The 23,046-nt window shown below is 46.0% G+C and overlaps 1 protein-coding gene across 4 annotated transcripts in view; it reads left to right on the forward strand.

Moving 5' to 3' along the window:
- Nucleotides 1-23,046, forward strand: part of KMT5B (lysine methyltransferase 5B) — a 278,446-nt gene that overhangs the window by 20,701 nt on the left and 234,699 nt on the right. For 3 of the 4 annotated variants that reach the window (XM_085644799.1, XM_085644797.1, XM_085644798.1), the window contains 2 exons: nt 1,717-1,855; nt 2,595-2,678. The gene's annotated coding sequence lies outside the window, so the exon portion shown is untranslated. The remainder of the gene's footprint in view (nt 1-1,716; nt 1,856-2,594; nt 2,679-23,046) is intronic. The other variant, XM_085644800.1, reaches the window with a different exon arrangement.

A 23,046-nucleotide genomic window follows, 5' to 3' on the forward strand; every position in this document is an offset into this window, starting at 1 on the left:
TTTGTGAGCTCCAAGCACTTCTTATTCAAGAGCCGTGTATTCAGGTCCATAAGTGCCGAATAGACCTTACAACCAATCGTAAGTTCTTCCCTAATGTAGTCTCACTTTTTCATTTGAACCAGGCGATTAAACTGTTGTCTGTTTCTGTTGGGGAGAGACTGCTAAACACTTTAAATGCTAAACTATCACTTGTACTATACTGGCAAACCTTTTAGTAAGACTAATCATATTTTTGTTGGTTTTGCTAAACCACACAAGGGTCACCCTATTTCTAAAGTAGGCATTGCAAAGTGGATTGCAAAATGTATGCAGACTTGTATGCTAAGGCTAAATGGGTACTCCTTCACCTCCTAGGGCTTTAGTAGCCAACATCTTGTTAGCTGATATTTGTAGTCAGCAACTTGGGTCAACACCACACATGTTCACAAAGCATCACTGTGTGGACATATCGGCTCGTCAACAAGCTATGGTTGGCCAAACCATATGAAGGACTTTGTTTAAAAAATCTGTGTCATCTGCCAGCTAGCTACAGCTGAGAGGAAACTGCTTTACAGTCAACACAAGGCATGTGCATCTACAGCCTCACATGATACAAAAGTAAAATGTAAGCATTTGTTTGTAATGTGTAGTGCTGTAGATTCAAATGCATTCTCACTCTGACGGTGATTGCGCTTTTTTTTTACTGAATATACATTAAATTAGCTAATTACAATGCAGAGGGCACATTCTTACTCTACACTTCACTCTCACTTTCACCCACCATGCGAAAAACATTCTAAAGGGGGAGTCAGTGCGGTGTGCATTTTGGACTAATGGAGGAGTCCCACGGTATCACATGACTCGAAGCTTCTTAGTAGAAAAACAACTTGTATTGTCCGAGCCTAACACCAGATGACCGAAATTTGCAAAGTATATGAACCTACATAGAAACTTATATTTATGGAATTTTTCTTGTGACGTTATTAATTTAATCTTCTAATGCCTGTGCTAGAAATGTCTACCATCAGAATGAATTGCCCATGTTAACACTAATGTATATCTCCCTTAAAGCTTTTGCTTCGTAACATAATGGTGCACAGGTCTGTGTCAGGATTTTGAACAAGTATTTACCTTCTGTTAATCCAGACCTAAATGACCTCTGTTATTTGAAAACTACATGATATCTGGTTCTACCATCAGCAGAGCGGTAGCTGTGCACCATTAAACCGATAACTAGTGGCACTTATTTCACAGCATCCAAGACATTTTTGTGCTCCTGTGAACAATTGTCTACCCATGAGAAGTTGTGTAGGGATATCCCATATTTTCATCTATTTGTCTTTGTCCATAAGAGTTCTTGTCCTGCTAAAATAGTAAAGTGCCCCAAAGTTTTAGAAATGATTAAACTGCTCCCCAATCCTTAATTCATTCGAATGAAAAGGTCCTTTTTGACCAGCATTTTAGTGTTGGAGGACTCTTTTTACAACTTTGATATGTGGAAAGCTATGATAGTTTCACTTGCTTGCATCTCATGAACTTGGTAAATGTGCATGCAGTTACCACATGTTCTAGATGGTATACCAAACTGCAAAACAAGAAAGCTAACAGTTGCTGACTGGTGTTGAACAACTGTGAGCATTTGTTACAAGCCAGTGCCTTGTGTCATTGAACAAATGCATCTATATATTAGTGTAACCTTTAACGTTTTTTCGTTTGTCTTTTTTTCATCCCTGGCAGATGTAGGTCATCTGTCCTAGGCAGTATAGCACTTGTACTCCGCTGTGCTGCTCTCTTCCTGCAAGGCAGCCCAACTGAGGCACCAAGGGTTCATTTACATTGTGTTGAAAATCCATCCCAACTGCAGCAGCTGCTCCCGGTAGGTACAGCAGCGGGCTAGCTAGTGTTTGGCAATGTGGATGACAGCAGGCGCACTGGAGACTGGTTCCTGGGTTGCTGCTGTGCTGGCCGATCTAGTTGTGGGATTGTAAGAACAATTTCTGTGTTGTGTACTCCTCCGACTTCTGTGGCTACCAGTGACACACCTGAGACTCTGAGAAGTGGTTGGGGTCTTGCTCTGCATTTGATACCTGTGTCAGTTTTTCTTTCTTCTTTAACTGTAGCTTGCGTGTTCAAATCTCTGCAAGGCAAATTCCATCACTCTTCTGATGGTGTTAAAATGAGCATGAATGCTGTTGGGTTAGGTAATAATAACCACCAAGATCCTGTTCAGTTTATTGCGTGTGGTACATTTTGTGAGATGACATTGAATTTGTTAAATTTTTCTTTTTCTAATTGCTATTTAAGTTGAATCTGCATAATAATTGAGTAATTAGATGTGTCTTCATTAAATTGACACAGAATAGTGATGAAGGAGGAAAAGTAAGAATGGTCATATATTTTTGTGTAGTGGAACAAAATATATAAAGTCTCAAGAAATAGTCGCTGTAATTTTCATGACGTTCTAGTGTGTTTAAGGGGATTTTTCTTCAATCCTATTTAGTTAACATTTGTTTGGAAACTCTCTGAATCCTTCTCCTTATGCCCATTGTGAAGTATGATTATACTAGAATTAGTCAAATTAATGCCGTTCAACTAACAGTGTTTTTCCACAATAGGCTATCAGCTAAGAAGCCTTATTGAAACCTGCCTGACAGACCAGTGAACCTCGCAGCAAGGAATCGCACTTTAGTCATCTGAAGGTAAGTCTTACAACAGCTTGTACTTATGTCATGCTTAAAGTCAGTTTTCTTATGTGACATGTTGTGCCAGATGTCCAAAGATGCCGCTTGCAAAAAGTAGTCGCAGTTTACGACACAACATTTTGAGGCCTTTATCTGATTTTGATAACCAATCTATGTACTAATATGTTGCATTGTAAAATACAGAATTGGAGGATGGTCATAGAATAACTTGCTTAATTTATACTCCGCATGCAGCTTGCCAATAGAAACTTCCTCCAATTAGCTGTAAAGTCAGGGCTGGTGGCATGCATGGAACAGCAGACCACCTTGTCAGTCTTTTCAGTTTCCTTGAAATAGGGCTCATTAAAAAAAAAAAAAAAAAACATTTAAAAAGCTTAAGTGATAATTGTCAGTGGTCACTTTCAGACTGGGGGCACGGTGGGGCCGTCCCTTTTGTCAGTATTGGAAGTCTGTATCTTATCAGTTGTTTGCGAACAGAATGATGGTCTCAAACCGTTAATACCTTGGGTACCGATTTGGTATTTTGATGGAACACCCAAAACGCACTCTTTCCATGTACCGAATGAATAATCCATTCTAAACCGATTTCACGAGTCATAAAAAATGGGTTTAGTGAACTAGAAAATGTTTTTTACCCTTTGCAAACCCTCTGATTTAGCCAATGGGAGGGTTTACAACCAGCAAAGTTTAGTACATATGGCCCATTCTGCCTTGCTGTGGAATACCCACAATGACAACTAAAGCAGCATGGTAAACCTTGGACGCTTTTCTCTTTTTCACAGAATTCTGCCTAACTGTTGCATCTCTTTGGGAGTAGGTCTACATGCTGGACACTCCCTATGTAGACTAACACGAGAGGGTGCATATAGGAACACAATAAATGTGTAACTTTCTTTTATTTATAGTGTAAACATTACAAATAATTTGGCCAACTAGTGACTGCCTCAAATAAAGAATATAGTGTACATTGTAGATAGTCTGCTAGCATATCGGCAAAATCGATCATAAGCACGTGCAATCATTAAAACTCAAACAATTTTTCCCATTTAGGTTTACTGCCCCCTCAAGAAAGGAGGATAAATGTAAACTTCCATAATGAGGTTCTACTGGGTTTCCAGATTTTGATTAGGTGGGTAAAAAATTAAGTAAAGGATGGATTAAAGAAGAGGGAAGGAGCAACAGGTGGCAAGGTTGAACAAAAGAAGTGTATGGAACTGTAGGTTGGAAAGAGTGAACGAAGATCCTTGGATTTGTGTCTCTCAACGGGGTAAGAAGAGATAAGTCCTATAAGTAGGTGGCAGCGATACATGAGAAGGTGGTGTAACCAAGGGTTGTAGATAAAAAGGGTGAGACCAGTGTTTGATAATGTTGCCCAAGAAAAAAGAGGCCAAAAAAGATAGTCTTAAGCAATGGAAGCTCCTGCTGCTCTCCAAAGACTTCATCATTCATCCCTCTATGCTGTTAACTCTGATAGGGAGGAGATTTGCCAATTATGTGCGTGGCAAAACTGACATAAAAGAAATAGGTGTAATCTATTCTGAGGTGTAGCCACTTGCTGTATTCAGAATATAATTTTGAGACTTGTCACTTACAAAGTCCAAGCCATTTGCTCTCTTCTTGGTTTTGATGGCAGTCCCTCTACTACAACACCAGCAGGTGATTAAAGACTACATGTTTTAATTGTTTTATTGAGTTTTCATTTAATACATTCCATATAAACCACATGACATATCACTGTTACAGAGCAATACATCAGGTGTGTACATTAAGGAGGGAGTCTAGAAATCGCTTCTGCGTAGCAGTATTATCACATATTGTATTGTAATTGCATTTATATAGCGCTTACTACCCCTGACGAGGCGTCGAAGCGCTTTTTCGGCGGGTAGCACGCTACTTCGTGACCCATAAAGGATTAGTGTGGAATTAGTATAGTGAAATATGAAGTAATTTAAGTGGTGGATAGGTTAGTCAGATATTTGGGTTCGGAAAGATAGCAGAAGGATAGAAGAGGAGAAAAGGTTTGTATTTACATAGCGCTTGTTCCTAATGGGGTGTTGAAGTACATTTTTTGACGAGTAGCACGCTACTCTGGAAACCCATAAAGGATTAGTGGTGAATTAGTATGGTGAAATATAAAAGTAATTTGAGTGGTGGATATTAGTCAGTTATTTAGAGTGAGAAGGATAGCGGAGGGATAGAAGGGAAAGAAAGGTTTGCATTCATATAGCACCTGTTACCCCCAATGGGTGTTGAAGCGCTTTTCTGGCAAGTAGGTCACTACTCCGGAACCCATAAAGGATTAGTGTAGAAAATGAGTATAGTAATTTGAGTGGTGGAAATGTTATTCAGTTATTTTGATAGAGAAGGGTAGGTGACGGGATAGAAGAGGGAAAGAGGTTTGTATTTATATAGCGCTTGCTACCCCTGATGGGGTTTTGAAGCACTTTTTTGGGGAATAGCACGCTACTCTGGAACCCATAAGGATTAGTTTTGAAAATTAGTATAGTGAAATATGAAGTAATTTGAGTGGTGGATATGTTATTCAGTTCTTTGGGTTGAGAAGGGTTGGGGAGGGGTAGAAAAGGGAAAAAGCTTTGCATTTATATTGCGCTTGTAACTCTGATGGGGTGTGTAAGCGCTTTATTGGCGAGTAGCACGCTACTCTGGAAACCATAAAGTATTAGTGGTGAATTAGTATAGTGAAATATGAAATATATTTTCGTGGTTTTTTTTTTGTTTTGAGGTCATAACAACAGGAGGAGGCTTTTGGATGAGTAACAAGGGGTTATGAAGGGAAGAGACGGTGGGAAGAGTTTAGAAAGGTTTGTTTTAGGGGATCGGTATAGTAAAAGAGGTGTCAGATGATGCAAGGAGGGGTAGAGTAGGGGAGAGTCTAGAAAGGGCCATTTAGAGGATCATAGTAGTGGTATGGGGTTTGGGATAAATGAGAGAGGATGTAGAGGATATATTGATCTATAGGGTGAGAAATAGGTTAGTGCATTGGAAAGAGTAGTAGAAAGAAGTTGGAGATGAGTCAGAAAGTTGGGCTAGAAGATATATTGAGAGAAGTATAGCCTGAGAAATAGGGTAGTGCATTGGAAATGCTAAATTGAAAGTGATAAATATATAGATCCATAAGTACATTGAAAATATATAGCTGCATAAAGGAGGTAAGTATATGTAGATTAAAGATATTGATAGAGGTACAGGATGAGAATTAGGGTAGTGCATTGGATATGCTTTTTCAGGAGAAAAGTAACCAACACAGATCCAACTACATGGAAGGTACATAGATGCACAATGGAAGAAGTACATGTTGACCAAAGACACACCAGATAAACTACGGTTTTCAAGTGTTCAAAAGTTATGGGCTGGTGTTATGTTGCGTCCATCCAAACTTAAATTAGGTTTCAGTCAGTCTGTGCGAGAGAGATAGTTGATTGTGCCTTATCGCTCTCTAGGGGTCTATCTAGAAAAAGCCTAAGAGGACCCCTAATGACCTTGGGTTGTGTATTCCTAGGTTGGAGCATAGTAAACGTCTCACTTCTGCCATTGCATGTTGCTTGACTTTAAAAAAAAAAAAAAGGCCTTTTATTTTTCCATTTTATAACACACTACAAAAGACCAGACAGCAGGTGTTAGTGTGTGCAGTGGGTGCAATACACATAAAAACATGTACAGTATTGCATACAGCATCACTATTCTGAGCACCAGAATCAGGAGGCTCCACAGCATGACATCAGGTTTCACCCCATTGGGCGTATGCTTCCCTCCCCATCAGTATGCCCTGACACAAACCTCCCACCCGGACTTTTCTACCCACTGTCATCAGTCTCATCACATCCTGAGGAGGACTCATCCAATGTCAGATTGAGGAGGGCATGGCATAGGGCTCTCTAGTCCATTAAATCCTCTGCTAGATTGTCATCGCGTCTATGTTATGTTAGGTTATCAGGGTATTAGTAGAGCGCACAGCTACTCGACAGAGTGTCCCGGCGCTAGTTTAGTGTGGCAGCTGTAATGAAAGCGATGGCGCAAAGGCTACTGCTGGAACAGCCAAGTTTTCAAAGACTTCCTAAAAGGGAGGAGATCTAGCAACTGTCTTAGATTAGGTGGCAAACAGTTCCACAGTTTGGCGACTTGAACCTGGTAGGATCGACCTATTCCGTATCGGCGGAACACAGGGGTCCGTGCCAGCAACTGGGATGTGGATCTGAAGGAGCGCTGAGGAAGACAGAATTGAACTCTCTTCCTTAAAAAGGGTGCTCCAGAATCGTGAAGTGCCTTGAAGGCCAGAACAAGGGCTTTGAAAAAGATCCTTTTGCAGATCCGGAGTCTGTGGGGAGATTTAAGGTGTAAAGACATTCGCGTTCTCGGGCCATGTAGAAGTATCGCCCTGGCTGCGGCGTTTTGGACCACCTAAAGACGAGTAAGTAAATAGTCTGGCAGTCCTAAATAAAGAGTTTTAATGTCTATGTACCTTCATGTGAAGTTCTTCTCCCAGTGACCACTCCATTATGCCAGTGTGCTTTCTCAGGTGCCCTTTGACCCATCCATGTGATGGCGTCTCAACATCTAGCAAATGCCATGTGTAAAAAGTTGTAGCACAGTTTTTCCCCCTTCGGTTGCTTAACATTGCCCAACGAACAGCACTGAGACAAGAGAACTATGTGTAGATGGGTTGCCCTGACAATATCAGCCACGATCTGGCACCAAAGGCCTGTACCAAAGTGCAGTTCCAGGCTAAGTGTAAAAAGTCTACACCCTCTGTACCACAACAGGGACAGCTATCCGGACATGTTGGGGAAATACGGTGCAGCGCTCTGGGTTTAAGATAAGTCCTGTGCAGGAAGTTGTTATGTACTAATTGGAAACAAGCATTGCTGGAGACAGTATGTGTTAATTCATTAACTGTTATCCAATCCCTGTTGGTTAATGGCATGTTGAGGTCCAAATCCCATGCCAAGGGCGCACGGAAAGGGATCACAACTGCTTCTGCCCACATTGCTCTATATTGTAAGAATATTAGGCGGCCTCCCATTCCACAGGTTAATAGGACCCTGAGTGTTTGTGTGGGACTGGGGGCCGCAAGGTATGAAGGCCAGATAGTCCAGGCTACATCCACCAGGCTAGTATGTTGTAAAAATTGACCAGGGCCAAGCATGAATTCCTGGCGCGCGTTCTCAAAAGTACCAAGTCACCCAATAGCGCGCATCCACCCTCTTGCCACGTCCGACAGGACTAATTGTCTGATAACTGCCTGATAGGATTCAACATCCATATGTCAATTTCCCTGTGGAATGGAACACGCTTTGAGAAGGTTTGCAGAAAACGCTGCCATATAAAAGCTGTGTGTCGCACTAGATATGGAAGATCCGCAGATGTCCCAGACCCTTCTAACAACAGTTCCGGTAAGATGTCTGCAGCCACACTACCGGCCAGCATTCTCTTCTCCCAATTTCTTTTCTAGATTTACCCGTCTAGCGGCATGTTGAAGGTGTGCTGCATGATAGTATAAATCTAGATATGGGACCTCCAATCCCCCATCCTCATAACATTTGGTCAGGCCCGTTAAGGCCACTCTGCTACGTTGGCCCACCCAGAGGAGCACATTCAGAAGAGAGTTGAGTTGTTTAAATGTTGTGTGTGGCAAAGGACAAAGTGAATTCTGCAATACAGAGACATCGCCGCAGCAGGACCATTTTTACAATAGCCATCCAGGCCTTATGGGAAAGGGGCAGGGTGGTCCTAAAAGCAAAGGATGTCCTCAAGGACTCATGGACTCTCTTAACTGTAATTGTTCGGCTCTAGAAGGTAATACTTTGATTACTAAGTATCGAAATTGCTCTAATTCCCAACGCAATCCCAAGACCTGTAATTGATCAACCGGCGTTGCCTACCAAGGAGGCGAGTGGGAATATTGAGGACTTATTACAGTTCAGATGAAGGCCGTAGATGTTCCCGAATTTGTCTAGCAGCTGGGAGAGGAAAGATAAATTAAGGCATCATCTGCATATGAGACAACATGCTGTACCTCACCCACCTGTATGCCCCAGTCCTGTACCCTTATAGGTACCCATATAGCTAATGGCTCTATCGCCAATGCAAACAATAGGGGGGAGAGAGGGAACCCCTGACGAGACCCTCTACCGATTGTTCATGCTTCTGAGAGATGTTGTCCCACCCTCACTCTCACAACCGGGTCTGTGTAAAGGAGGCGGACCCGCCCTCGGTACTTGGAGCTTGAATCCCATTATCTGCAGTACCTGAGCAAATCGCCCCAGTCCACAGTGTCAAAGGCCTTTTCCAGATCAGTCGACACTAGCCCGAGTTCTTCCTTGCGCTGGTCTGCCATGTGTAGAACATGCGTCAGATGCCGGAGGTTCATGCTAGTACTCCTTCCTGGGATAAAACCACATTTGGTTCTAATGAACCAACCGTGACATGTAAGGTGATAAACGGACAGCTAGGGTCTTACTGAGTATTTTCACATCCGTATTTATCATAGTAAGAGGACTATACATTGTAGGGTCAGTGGTGTCACCTGCCCACCCCTGGTTTTAGAAGCATGCAAATCACGCCCTCCCACATCGTAAGTGGTAACAAGCATTGGCATAGCCAATAGGTCTCGCTTTTGGGACCTTCTAAGTGATTAGCCATGCAACACTTGATGTTGTTTAATGAAGGATATTGTGCTGGATAACTAAACACTTATAATGTCCCAAAGGCGAGACCTATTGGCTATGCATTGTGGGTGCCTTATAAGTGTTTAGGTAGAGCTATTGACTTTGCCAAGGTTTCTAAGCTGTGCTGTAGAGAAGTGTGGCTGCTGTGCAGCATGATGAGAAGTTGTAATTAAAAAGTATAAGAAGCACTGAGTGATGCTGTGGTGGTGCGGAGTGATGCTGTACTGGCCCTGAGTGATGCTGTACTGGCCCTGAGTGAAGCTGTACTGGCCCTGAGTGAAGCTGTACTGGCCCTGAGTGAAGCTGTGCTGGCCCTGAGTGATGCTGTGCTGGCCCGGAGTGATGCTGTGCTGGCCCGGAGTGATGCTGTGCTGGCCCGGAGTGATGCTGTGCTGGCCCGGAGTGATGCTGTGCTGGCCCTGAGTGATGCTGTGCTGGCCCTGAGTGATGCTGTGCTGGCCCTGAGTGATGCTGTGCTGGCCCTGAGCGGTGCTGTGCTGGCCCTGAGCGATGCTGTGCTGGCCCTGAGCGATGCTGTGCTGGCCCTGAGCGATGCTGTGCTGGCCCTGAGCGATGCTGTGCTGGCCCTGAGCGATGCTGTGCTGGCCCTGAGCGATGCTGTGCTGGCCCTGAGCGATGCTGTGCTGGCCCTGAGCGATGCTGTGCTGGCCCTGAGTGATGCTGTGCTGGCCCTGAGTGATGCTGTGCTGGCCCTGAGTGATGCTGTGCTGGCCCTGAGTGATGCTGTGCTGGCCCTGAGTGATGCAGTGTTGGCCCTGAGTGATGCTGTGCTGGCCCTGAGTGATGCTGTGCTGGCCCTGAGTGATGCAGTGTTGGCCCTGAGTGATGATGTGGTGGTGCTGAGTGATGCTGTGGTGGGGCTGACTGATGCTGTGGTGGCGCCGAGTGATATTGTTGTGTCCCTGAGGGATGCTGTGGTGGTGCTGAGTGTTGTGGTGGCGTAGAGCGATGCTGTGGTGATGCTGATTGATGCTGTTGTGGCCCTGAGCGATATTGTTGTGGGCTTGAGTGACGCTGTGGTGGTGCTGAGTGATGCTGTGGTGACGGATGCTGTGGTGGTGCTGAGTGATGCTGTGGTGGTACTGAGTGATGCTGTGGTGGTACTGAGTGATGCTGTGGTGGTACTGAGTGATGCTGTGGTGGTACTGAGTGATGCTGTGGTGGTGCTGAGTGATGCTGTGGTGGTGCTGAGTGATGCTGTGGTGGCGCTGAGTGACGTTTTAGTGGCGCTGAGTGACGCTTTGGGGCGTTGAGTGACGCTGTTGTCGCGCTGAGTGATGCTGTGGTGGCGGATGCTGTGGTGGCGCTGAGTGATGCTGTGGTGGTACTGAGTGATGCTGTGGTGGTGCTGAGTGATGCTGTGGTGGTGCTGAGTGATGCTGTAGTGGTGCTGAGTGATGCTGTGGTGGTGCTGAGTGACGTTTTGGTGGCGCAGAGTGATGCTGTGGTGGCGCTGAGTGATGCTGTGGTGGCGCCGAGTGATGCTGTGGTTGTGCTGAGTAATGCTGTGGTTGGTGTGGTTCACACCAGAAAAGGACAAAAGATCTACGTGTTTCCCTCCAGTGCCCATACATAACCCTCAACAGGTGAAACTTGGCACCCCTGAGGCGGCGAGCAATGCCCGGCCGAGGCCCCGTCCTCCCGGCAGACAGCAGCATCTTCACCAACAAAGTGCACCGACTCCGCAATAACTCGAGGATGTGGGGCCGGGCCGGGGAAGGGGTTGCTGCTGCGGCGCACTTTGACACCGAGAAGAGGGAGGGAGAGGAGGCAGCTGAGTGAAGTCTCAGGCAGCACAAGGGTGGGTGTGCACGAGCACTAAATGCAGCACACATAGTCCGTAACACTAACCCTCGGGAGTTAAAAGTCAACTTCTCAAATGAGCATTTAAATCCCGTTAACTCTTTGTCACCGAGGGCTGCTTTAACAGGGGAAAAAAAGAAGTATAGGTACTGTGGAATCTGTTATTTAAATTGTAGAGTTTACTATAGTAAAAATCGAACTTACGCTAACATAAACCGGTTTTATGCTTTGCTCCATTTCGGAGATGACATCTAATATTAGCTTTCCCAGTCACAATGAACACATGCCTTATGCCCAGGCTAGAAAAACTGAATCTTCTGTAATAGAATAATGAGAGAATCTTCCAATCTATTGTGCAGTAAAATGTTTCTTCTTCCTTGCAAAAGTGAAAGTGATCGCGAGCGATGTGCACGCACCATGACGAGAGAGGAAAGCCAGATGGCGCCTCTGCTCGTAATTTTGCGAGCGATGTGCGCGCACCATGACGAGAGAGGAAAGCCAGATGGCGCCTCTGCTCGTCATTGTGTGCGTAACCGCACGCTCTATGCCACCTAAAAAGCTGTGGTTGGCTTTTTAAAGATCCCTCCCTAAATGTCTCGCCATAGCAGCGCATGCGCTGGCTCAGGTGAGACCTAAAAAGTTCTGAAGCCACCATAAACCCCTCCGGGAGATTCTGTGTTAATGCGTCCGAAAACGCCTGGTATAATTCTGTCAGGAACCCATCTCCACCCGGTGTCTTAGCCCGTGGGAGCATATGAAGCGCTGATCTAAGCTCGTCCAGTGTTAATTGCTCATGCAGTTCCTCAGCGGCCACCTGTTCTAATTTAGGAATAGCCAACCCTTCTAAAAAGGGGGAGAAGACATTTGCATTGACTGTCTGATCCACTGCATATACACGCTGCAGGTGTGTGTGTGTGGAACACTTCCACAATACCTGCCCTAGTGGTAACCCTAGTTCCAGTCGGAGAGACCAAACAAGTGAAGAACGGAGGTAACCGTTCCTGTCGCAGCATCCATGCCAAAAAGTGCCCTGATTTATCCTCCCTCACGGTGCAGATGGTGACAGTACTGATTTAAGGTATATTTGTCTAGTAGATCCCAGATATCAGCGATACGACCCCGTATGTCCTGCTCGTCATTTAGCTAGGTTGGAGGGGTTGAATGCATTGTCTGGGTTCTGGCGAGTATCTGCTCTGCTTCATATAGGTCTGCCTGTAACTGCCTGCGGACCCTTCAAGTTAGCCCTGAACATACGCCACTTGACACTGCCTTAAGTTCCTCCCACTTCATGGACCTGCTTCCAGCGGTGCCCCAATTAGATGCAAAGTAACCAGTCAGGGTAAGAGATAAGGATTCCCTGCCTGTCAGGTCCTCCAGGATATCCACAGGCATCCGCCAGTAGCGTGCGCCCAGCCGCGTGTCAACAAGAGCAACTGACCTAACATAAATGTGTTTGGATCCACACAATAAGTTGCATACAAAAAGACCGTGATTGTCTAAGTGTAAAACTAACACAGAGATACCTTTACACATTTTTATTCCCGGGTTCCCTGGAGATGAATTAACCCCTTCAGTGCCCGCCCCTTTCCCCGCCCTGTGCCGGCCGTTGTATTAGCGGGCGGGGTTTATGACGAGCTGGTCTCGTCATGGGCACAGCGCGACCGCGGCCCATGACGAGACCAGCTCGTCACGGGCATTGAAGAGGTTAAAAGTTAAAAAAAAATCTGAGATGGTCTAGGGGAAGTTAGGATCCCTTTTCTTTCCTATACTGCTTCTGAGTCAGCATGTTTCGTCCACTACTATCGCCCATAATGGGCCATTTGGCCTTTCTCAGGACTGGCGATCCCATTTAATACAAAACCCTTTCCTGGTAAGTCTCAAAATCTTCAAAGGAATGTGTGTGTTAGGGGAGATAAGTGTTTCTATGTACAATGACCTTGCTTGTCACTTTATGTGTAGATGCTCTCATGTGTTTCATTGATAAAGTTGCTCAAACTGGAGTGCAAGCGGGAGCATTCCCCTGTAGTCACACTTTCCTCACGGGTTGGATGCCACTAATCAGTGCCTCTCGCCGCCCCGTTCAGTAGGTACGCAATGTCAATCTTTTGGCTCTTAAGAAAAGTGAGCACCCGTTACCTGTTCGCATACGTCACATACTTCACCGATCCACCCCTCCACTGCTGGTTAACTACTGCAAAAAGAATCCAACAGTATGAACAAAAATCCAGCCACCCACCCACCAACCCACCGACAAACATAGCGCATCCACATGTCTATCCATGCCCACTCATCGTTTGTGCCAGGACTCTCACCATATACCTGGCCAGTCCTAAATGGACTGGCTGGTACGAAGTCATCCTGCATCCCGGCCTGGCAATAATAAAACTTGAACTATACTTCCCACCTCCACAATCAGTGTGTTGTCACACACAGGCACCGAAGCAAGCCACACCATTAACTAATGTAAATTATCCAGAAGCGGGCACAGAAACCTCGGTACCATGTTCTGCACCCTCACCAACACACACAGTCATTACTGCGGGGAACAAAACTCCCCATTCGGTCCCATAGCCTCCCATAGCTCCAGACACGTTACTCATACACCCTCATTCTCGCCCATCGTTCCCCATAGGGTATCGGGGACAACGTCTTGCACTGGATTATTGAAATCCATGTCTGCTCCATTTGGTTGCTGCAACACGTCTGTTTCCCGTGCTTCAGTCGATTGGTCTATGGAGGAAAGCTGCATAGTCCCATCCTTGCTAATTGTGATTTTTGGGGTCCCAGAGGACAAGAGTTAGGACCGATTTTCCTTTCCCAAGGTCGGTCAGAGGGCTGACAAATGCGGGTACCCCATGTCAGAGAGCGGCTAGCACCCGACAAGGAGTCAGTAGGTTCACCCCCTATTTTAAGCCGTTCCCATACATCCTCGGGCCCCTAGAAGAAGTGTGCGTTCCTTTGGTGGAGTACTTTGTTTCGCTGGATGCAGAAGCATATATCGGAGTGCCCTCAATTTCTGTTTACACTGATGTAGGATTTGCATCGTTCCTGTACTTGTTTGGTATAGTCTGGGTAGGTGGCAACATAGGTGCAGCCAAATTGAGGCACAACCCCCTCCCTTGCCGCCCAAATAATACAGTCTCTATCACGATATTTCATGATCTTGGTGATGAGGGCCCGAGGGGGCGCCCCCGGGCACGGAGGCTGCACCAGGTCCATGTGAACTCTCTCTCCACCACTTACAGATCAGAGAGGCCCTCTGGTTTGAGTTCAGTTCTCACCCAGTTCTCCAAGAATTGCTCTATGGAGAGTCCCTTCGACTTTTCTGGGAAGCCCAAAAGTCTAATGTTGCTATGATGAGAGCCCCCTTCAGTGTCTCAGCCCTTTGCTCTAGATCAATCGGGACAGTGTTAAGGTGGGCGACCTATTTCTTGAGGGACTTCACCTCTCCCTATAATTCTATTGATATTAACCTCCACTGACTTAACTTTATCAGCTACCTGCCGTAGGTCTTCACAGAGGGCATTCATATTAACAGAGACTGTCTCAATTGTATGTTCGAGGGCCATGCGGGATCCTTGTAGCGCTGCCAGACGTTCCGCTCTGGTTGATTCAACATCGCCGCCTGGTATGTCAGTGGTGGTTTGCATGTCCGACTGCCTAGTGATCCTCTGAGTAGGTTGTCGGGGAGTGGTGTATTGAGTGATGGTTTTGGATGTCTGAGCCTTTGCCGTTTTGTCTTTCCCCATGACTACTGAAGCCCTTCTCAGCGAGGGGCTGGCCTCTGGGGCGTAGTCCATACCGGATCTCTATCCCAGTGCACGGGCCCCAGTGCTAGCCTCGGTATCTTCCCTCCACCTGTTTAAACATGTAGATAAGAGCGGGGAGTAGCCTTCACTGTGGGACACCACACAGTCGCCCATAACCAACAGAGATGCAAGGGGTGGGGAGTGCTCAGTCGGTAGCAGTCTATTGCCAAAGCCCAAGCAATGAGGTCACGGACGGAATGGGTGCAACCTGTATAGAGTAAACAGGTGTATGTCCAGTGTGTACTATGAAGATCAGGTACCAGGCCATCCACTCCCCTCACCCATCAGAATAGTTAGCGTAGGTACAATGCCGGGCAGTGCAGACTCCTCTGCATGGTCCCCTTGGCCCCCTACCTCACAACAGGATAGAGAGCGCAGCCCATTGCGTCTCCAGGCACCCCAGGCCACAGGGTAGTCCTCCGCCTCTGGTGATGTTGTTTGCCCATAGCCATCTGCAGCAAAGTCCATCCTCTTACGAAGCGGCCTGTAGCACTGCAGGAGGGCATATCGCATGATAGAGCACCTTGATTTAAGCAATGCCACATGTAATGTTGGGTCACCCTCCTTAACGCCTCAAGTGCTGTTGCTTTAGCCATGCGCCTAGCCCCAGTCAGTGCTGCAGGAACCAGAGCAGTGCAACCTCGTAAAAAGCCCCCTTACCTTCTCCCAGATCCATGACACCAGCAGGGGGTCAGTTGCAACATTTACAGAGGAGCAGTCGGTCGATGATCCCCGGTCTCCCAGACCCAGGCCACTGCAGCCCAAACAGAGCCCTCGGGGTCTGTGTAGGCTCCTCCCCTCCAAATCAGACAACCTCAACTCCCTCACGGCACCTTCAGGCCCCAGCACCGCAGACAACGCAGGTGTTATTTGCGCTGGTCCCTCTCTCTGCCTCACCACACTTTGCCAGCATGGAGCAGATTGTAGGAGTCGTGGGGAGAGGAGAGGCGATCGGTGCGTTCCGATTCCTCAGTCACGATGCCCGCAGTTTAAGGCCCCATCGGGCTCCCACAAGTACTTGAGACTGTGGCTCCACCTCCTGTCGCAGACCGCTGCATGCAGTCCCCGCTCGCCACAGTGGCTGTCCAGGCCCAAGCCATCAAAAGGGCCAGTCAGCCCTGATCGGCCACGAGAGCTGCCTGAGGTATACAGTATCCGAGAAGCCCCAGTGCAGCATTGCAGGGCAGGATCGGATGCGGGAATCGGGATATTTCTGCCAGGCCGGCCGGAAGCTCGAGAGGTTTATTCCCCAACGGCCATGTTGCTTGGTCACGCCACTGCATGTTGCTAGGTTTGCATGCCCGTCTTGCTTGCATGGTGTGTTTTTCCTACACTAGTTCATAGCAATTCTTCTTTTAGCTACTAAAAATTTGATTGCAGCTAGCTGACATACTCCTGTGAGTATCTCTTTTACATAACCCATCAGGATATTCAATGGCTGTGGGTCTATAGTGTAATCAGTCAATATAGCAGTTGTTTCTATCACTTCTGCCAAACCATCCATATGGAAGCGTACTTCCAAGCCAAATGGATGAATCCGGCATGATCTACATTGAATCTAGGGCATTGATGGGACATGGCAGTGCTATTCTGTCCTGAGTCGCTGGTGTGGAATAAGCACAGTGGAGAAATTTGAGATGTAACCATTTATACTCATGATTCATAAACACCAGTTTATTCTGCTTACAGCTCATGGAGTGTGGTACATAGGGTATATAATCTGGAGATTCATCTTGTTGCATCAGGGGATCTGATAATCTGGGTTAGAGGTATGAACTCTCTAGACTCCTCTGAAAACCCCATTAGTTGTTCTTGTGCAGTGTGTTTGAGTCTTATTTGTTTGTACTGATCCAGCTTGGGGGCCCGGTGTCAGGTTGTCAAGTGATTTAAATACTCCTAGTTTATAGGGAACTGCTCCATCAACGGCGAGAGCTGGTTTGCAATTATCTTGGCTAATATTTATCACAATTTTAAAGAGATAAGGAGCTAACCTTTGAATCCCACCCAGGCTTAAGCAGCAGCATATTCACTGCCTCTCTGAGTGATAATTGAAGTACTCCAGCCACTAGAGATTCTGTATATACCTCTAACAATTGAGGGACAAGTATATACTAATATGTTTAGTAAAATTTATCAGTAAGACCATGTGTTACCCGCATCTTCTGCCCCTCAGTGGCAGCAAGTAGTTCTTTAATTGCTGGTGGTTGGTCCAGGAACTGCCTGTGGCTATCTTCCATCCATACCATTGCAATTTCATCCAGATATGCACGAGTCGAGTATTTTGTCTCCTTTACATGCGAAGTATAAAATTGCTTGTAGTAATGAACTAGATCCTAGAGCATGTCTTCATTTTAAGGACAATTGGATTCCATTGCCTTGTCCCATTTAGGAGCTAAGCCTAGAGCCTCTCACCCTCACCAAACGGCCGTGCTAAAGCGTGTTTACAGATATAGGCAATTTCCATGTCCACCAGGTCTCTATAGGTTTGTAATAATTTCTGCTGTTTGTGTAGGTATACCTTATCAGCTGTGGCATGTTGGCTTCTAACTCTGCTGTAGTCCTGTCATGTGGGAGCAAATGTATGCCATGAATTTATACGGTAAAGGACCTCCACCGGATCACATGTGTTTTATCTGACCCTAAGTTGTGCTTGAAATTTTCCAAAATAGCTTCCTGAATTTTCCCGCAAATACCAGGTCCTTTTTAGAGAACCCCCAGCCGGGGCAGGAACGTTTATAGCATGGGATAGCTAAACAAAGTTTCACCTTTTGACTGGTCTGAAACTGTGCATGATAGATGTACAATTTTGGTGATCCAGGACATTATCTATACGTGACTGTCCTGTGGTGTGTTGAAAAGAATATGTACCCCTCTTCATGTTCAAGTGTCAACTAGAATGAACTGATCTACTATTGCTAATGCACACTTTGAAAGTAGTGTCGTAAAGTGTCTGGTGCTAGAACAGTCCATCATCATGTCTAGTACCATGTTTAGTTCTAACCCACCCCCCTCAATTGCAGTGTAACAGTGTATGAGGTTTTAGAAGCCTGAGAATCGACCGTACATCATAGAAATACTCCGGTGCATCAATGTAAGGGGCATATGTGTTAACTATTAGCACTCTCTGGTCTTCAATCACTCCATCTAGCTCTAGATATTGCCTTTTTGGGTCTACGTATTGCCTAAATAATTTAAAATTCACCCTGCTGTGTATCAGAATGCACACACATAGGAGCTATATGATAACAGTTTATTTCATCCCTACCTTAGTGCAAATCTTTGTGAGTCTCATGGTAGAAATTGGGTTTCCTTGTATACAGGCCACGTCTATACTATGTCTATCTAGATAAGCTAGTACGTGTTTATCTTGCATTGATGGTTAGGCCCCTGATCTTCCAAGTTAGTAGTGTTAGTGACCTGCTAGTGGGTACTTCCACAGGGGTGTATGGTGCTTCTGTATAGCAGCACTCAGCATTCTACAATTTTGTGAAGTGGTAGTGGTTTAAACCTCATAACATGTCTGCCTCAAAACCAAAGTGAGATAGGACTTCCCTGCCCAAACAGAGCATCAATTCCAAGTGGTTTTAGGCAATGACTCTAAGTCGTGTGGCTATGTCTGGCAATTATATGGAGTTGGTCTGTTTCAGTCAATCTTTAGATAGGCTTTTTCTCTAGGCGATTGGGGACTGTCTGTTCGTGTCAGCAAATTGTTTGTGTTAACCTGTTTTTTGCAAAACACTACAGCATACGGGTTGGAGAAGATCGTCCGTTGCAATCATTCTTCAAACTCACCGATTACAGCATCCATATGTGATACCCCTTTCTCGTAATGACTGTTTTACTCTTTGAATTTCCATCTGGCTTCCTCGGTGCCATGGGTGAAATCGTGATATATGGACAATGTGACACCCTGATGTTGTTAAGGACCTAGTTCTGTTGGAACTGTAGATCGTGTCCTTGTCCCAGAAATTGAGCGATCTGGTGATGTTGGGCATTGGGAGCAGGGGCCTGCCAGAAGCAGGCGTGGACCAAGGGATGCATGCTCTCCAAAAAAACACATCTCTCTAAAACTGGATTATACCTCCAAGTCTTCCTTCTTGGTAATGGTGGCGATCAGTAACTTTTCCAGTTAATTTCTGTGTTCGTGGTGGTGTCGTATTCCTGATCAGATAGTCACCTTTCGACACAGTCCAGTCTTACATTCTGTCTATCCAGGGTTTGTCAGCCTATCCACCCTAGAGGAAATGGAATCAATCTTAGTATCTATGGATGCTAGCCAGCCTTAAGTCCTGAAAGTATTGTGCCTGTCCTTCCTTTCGCACCCCAATGGGGGTCCCAGCCCCGTGAAGCCAGCCTCTGTGTTCAAGGCAGGGGTTGCGTTGCAAGGTGCCTTCCGCTGTTCAAAAGGAAGCTTGCTTTGCTTAGAGCCCCATTTGCCCATGGCGGACAGTCCTGCGCATCGGATCAGGTTATTTGTGTTGGAGCACCACTGGGTATATAGTTAAAGATCTGCCCTGGCCTGCAAATGCTCTGTACCTGAGTTGAAGGGCATTCTGCATTTCTGCCAAGATCATGCAGTTGATGTTAGGTTGGGCTACTAACAGGTCAAGTCATCTGTTGTGGGTGTACCTTGCCCAGGTTGCCCCACGCATGCCATACTCACCCAGTACTAGTGGCGTGTGTGAGCCTAAGAGCTGCAGAGACTGGGGCCATGAATTGAGAGGAGAAAGTTTTTGTGAAGCATTTCTAGTGTATGTGGTCCATACCCATGAGGTCACCACAACCTATAACGCAGACACCCCTTCCTTATATTGCCACTGCTCACCCATGTAATAGCTCGCAGGGCCGCTTGCAGGAAAGTCTTTGGGGGGTGAGAGTCTCACCAGGCTCAGGCAGCATGTTATGCCACCCGCCTCAGCAGACAGCTGGCAGCCTCAAGTTCACCAGCTGTCCCTGTCACCACCAGGCCTCTGAGGCTCGCTTCCACACAGCTGCAGACCTGCGAGCAGAGAGGTACAGTTTTTGTGGGGCCCGGCCAAGGCGTGTCCCCACACCTGTTATCTCCACATCTCTGGTTGTGTAATCCTCTGGTTCATGGCCACGGTTGCTGGGTCAATCACGAAGCTTCGCGTTTGGTTTCTGGCGCCGTCACCCTCTTCAAAGACTACCAAGACTTTATGAGAGCAAAGTTATTTACTTAAGATGTTTCTATGTACTTTGAAAAATGTGTCTAGGAAAAGTATACATGCCATTCTTGGACAATATACCCTATATGTAGAAGATAAGTTGAAGATGATTGCTCTGCGCCACATTATCCTGCACAACTAGCACACAATCCTTTTAACATTGTTCCCAAAGGGAGTAAGGCTTTTACTGAGATATTCATTATTGGGGGATTGGGGTTGAATAAATGTCTTTTGTGAGCATGTACTATGAAATTTCCTAACTATCTTAAAACATCATGGCAAATTGCTTTGTTGGTGCTTCCATTGTTCTGAGTCTGTTCTGTTCTCCATTTATTTACTCTGCAAATCACGCCTTCTTTAAACCTGTCCACATCTACTCCTCTAAACCCCTTGCCCCTGCGTTGCTGGTTCGTGTGGAAAAACGTATTCTTTTTGCATCTAAAATTTTATTTTTACAACAAGCGGGCAGGCACTACACACAAAATTTCTCTGCTTCCAGCTTACTGCACTACCGAGCGCAGCTGATCCTCTCCATCTCCACCAGCGCGAGGCACATCCAACAATTGAAACCAAGAAGTCTTTTTGCTGTGTACAAGGCTGCATAGTGTGCAGAGGGCTATTGTGTTACAACAAACAAATGATGGACGGAATGCTGACAATGCAGACATTCTCCCCCAGTCAAGAGATCTGGGTTAAATCCATCGTTCTTTTGCCCACTACGCCACCCCAGTTTAGACATGGCCATATGCAAATCAGTCTTGACCCTGTGCCTCATGGGAACAGTCCAGCCCGAACTGCCAAGCCATGTCTTCCCTGGACCGGAATCAAGCATCCTAGGACCGGTTTCTGGCTATCAGCCGTCATCAGCCAGGATAGCTTGACTCCAGTGGCGTAGTGAGCACGGGTCCCACGTCTGGGAATACCCATCCCAATTAGGGCGAAAAGCGTTACAACAAACAAATGATGGACGGAATGCTGACAATGCAGACATTCTCCCCCAGTCAAGAGATCTGGGTTAAATCCATCGTTCTCTTGCCCACTACGCCACCCCAGTTTAGACATGGCCATATGCAAATCAGTCTTGACCCTGTACCTCATGGGAACAGTCCAGCCCGAACTGCCAAGCCATGTCTTCCCTGGACCGGAATCAAGCATCCTAGGACCGGTTTCTGGCTATCAGCCGTCATCAGCCAGGATAGCTTGACTCCAGTGGCGTAGTGAGCACGGGTCCCACGTCTGGGAATACCCATCCCACTTAGGGCGAAAAGCGTTACAACAAACACAAATGATGGACGGAATGCTGACAATGCAGACATTCTCCCCCAGTCAAGAGATCTGGGTTAAATCCATCGTTCTTTTGCCCACTACGCCACCCCAGTTTAGACATGGCCATATGCAAATCAGTCTTGACCCTGTGCCTCATGGGAGGGCTATTGTGACTGTTAACATTCTGCTGCAACACTATGTCTGAAAGTAAAGGTTGCCCCAAAATAATAGGTACTCAAAGCTTGGGAGAGAATATGCGTGTGCTTACTAACTATTAAGTACTTCAGCGATATGATTTCACTAAAATCCGTGGTAGCATAGGTGACTTCACAAATTTCACAAGAAGTAATATCACATGACAATTTGGTTGTCCAGTTTAGTTTTTTTTGTGTATAAATCTATGGTATTCTCCCCAACACAGTTTTCACTAGAGTAAAATATACAGGGCTAGCTAGAAAAAAAACGGACCAGGCCTGACAATACAAGTTTTCCAATAATGCAGCACATTTATTTTTAAAATGGTACTTGTGGACAAAACCCTTTCAAAAACAGAAGGCAAGAGGAGTTTGGCAAAACAGGAACAGCTTGTTTAATTAAAATTTACAGGCGGGAGAACAATTACAGCGACGATGTCTGAGGACTGTCTCAATTTACAATCTGTAAATATCCTTCTTGTATTCAAAACGCAGCAGGTTATAAAAGTTTGCGGCGTACCATTTATGGTGAGGAATGTTGGTTTCTGCCTTTGGAGTCATAAATGAATGGTCTAATGGTTACTCAGGTGGCATCTGACGACTTCTGTTATTTTTAAGCTCGTGCGTGTTCCCTCTGGCCATGTGTGCTTTATTGGGGGCAATCTCCTTTGGCCATTGTAATGTTGCTGCGCTTATCTGTGGATTTGATCAAGAGTTTCCTACCAGCTATGTACCCTCCCACCTGTGTCTTATCAATTGGCATTCACAGGCCTAGGTCGAAGGGTCTGCTTGACTACATATTTGCGTGTCGAGGTTGATGTGGAATTCACAACAGGCGATTCTGTTAATAAGGACGAGATTTAATTTTTATCGATGAACTCATCGATTTCCATGTTCACAATCCCCCCTCTAGTTCATTTTTCAACTACTCTATCTATCTCATGCATTTTAATAGCTACTTTATTTGGGACCTGTAGTTCCTTATGCTCGCTTTTGACTACTACTACCTTTCAAATTACTTGCATTGTTCCCAGTTTGAGGACTGCGTTTTTATAGCTGGTGATCCCCAATTGTATAATCCCGCATACCAATAGCAGCATAATGATAACTGGAAACCGTGATTTATACAAGCCGTATGTCCATTGTGGGAGCCAGGAGAACTAGTTTGAAAACCACCTCCCTCTTCATGTGTGTCTTTTTGTAGATTGTGCAATGCTTGAATGGCAAGCGTGAGTGTCCCATTATCCATGCCATTCCCAGGGATGAACGTGCAGCATGCTGCCCCGATCTTGACACACACCCCTCCCTGCATCACGGTCATTACGTCCAGTACATATCCGTGCGGCGTTACCGTGCTGATTGCTCTCTTTTCTACCTTGAGAGAATTGAGGCAGAGGCAG

Source organism: Triturus cristatus, chromosome 3_1 (assembly GCF_964204655.1).
Source record: "Triturus cristatus chromosome 3_1, aTriCri1.1, whole genome shotgun sequence".
NCBI classification, from domain to species: Eukaryota; Metazoa; Chordata; class Amphibia; order Caudata; family Salamandridae; genus Triturus; species Triturus cristatus.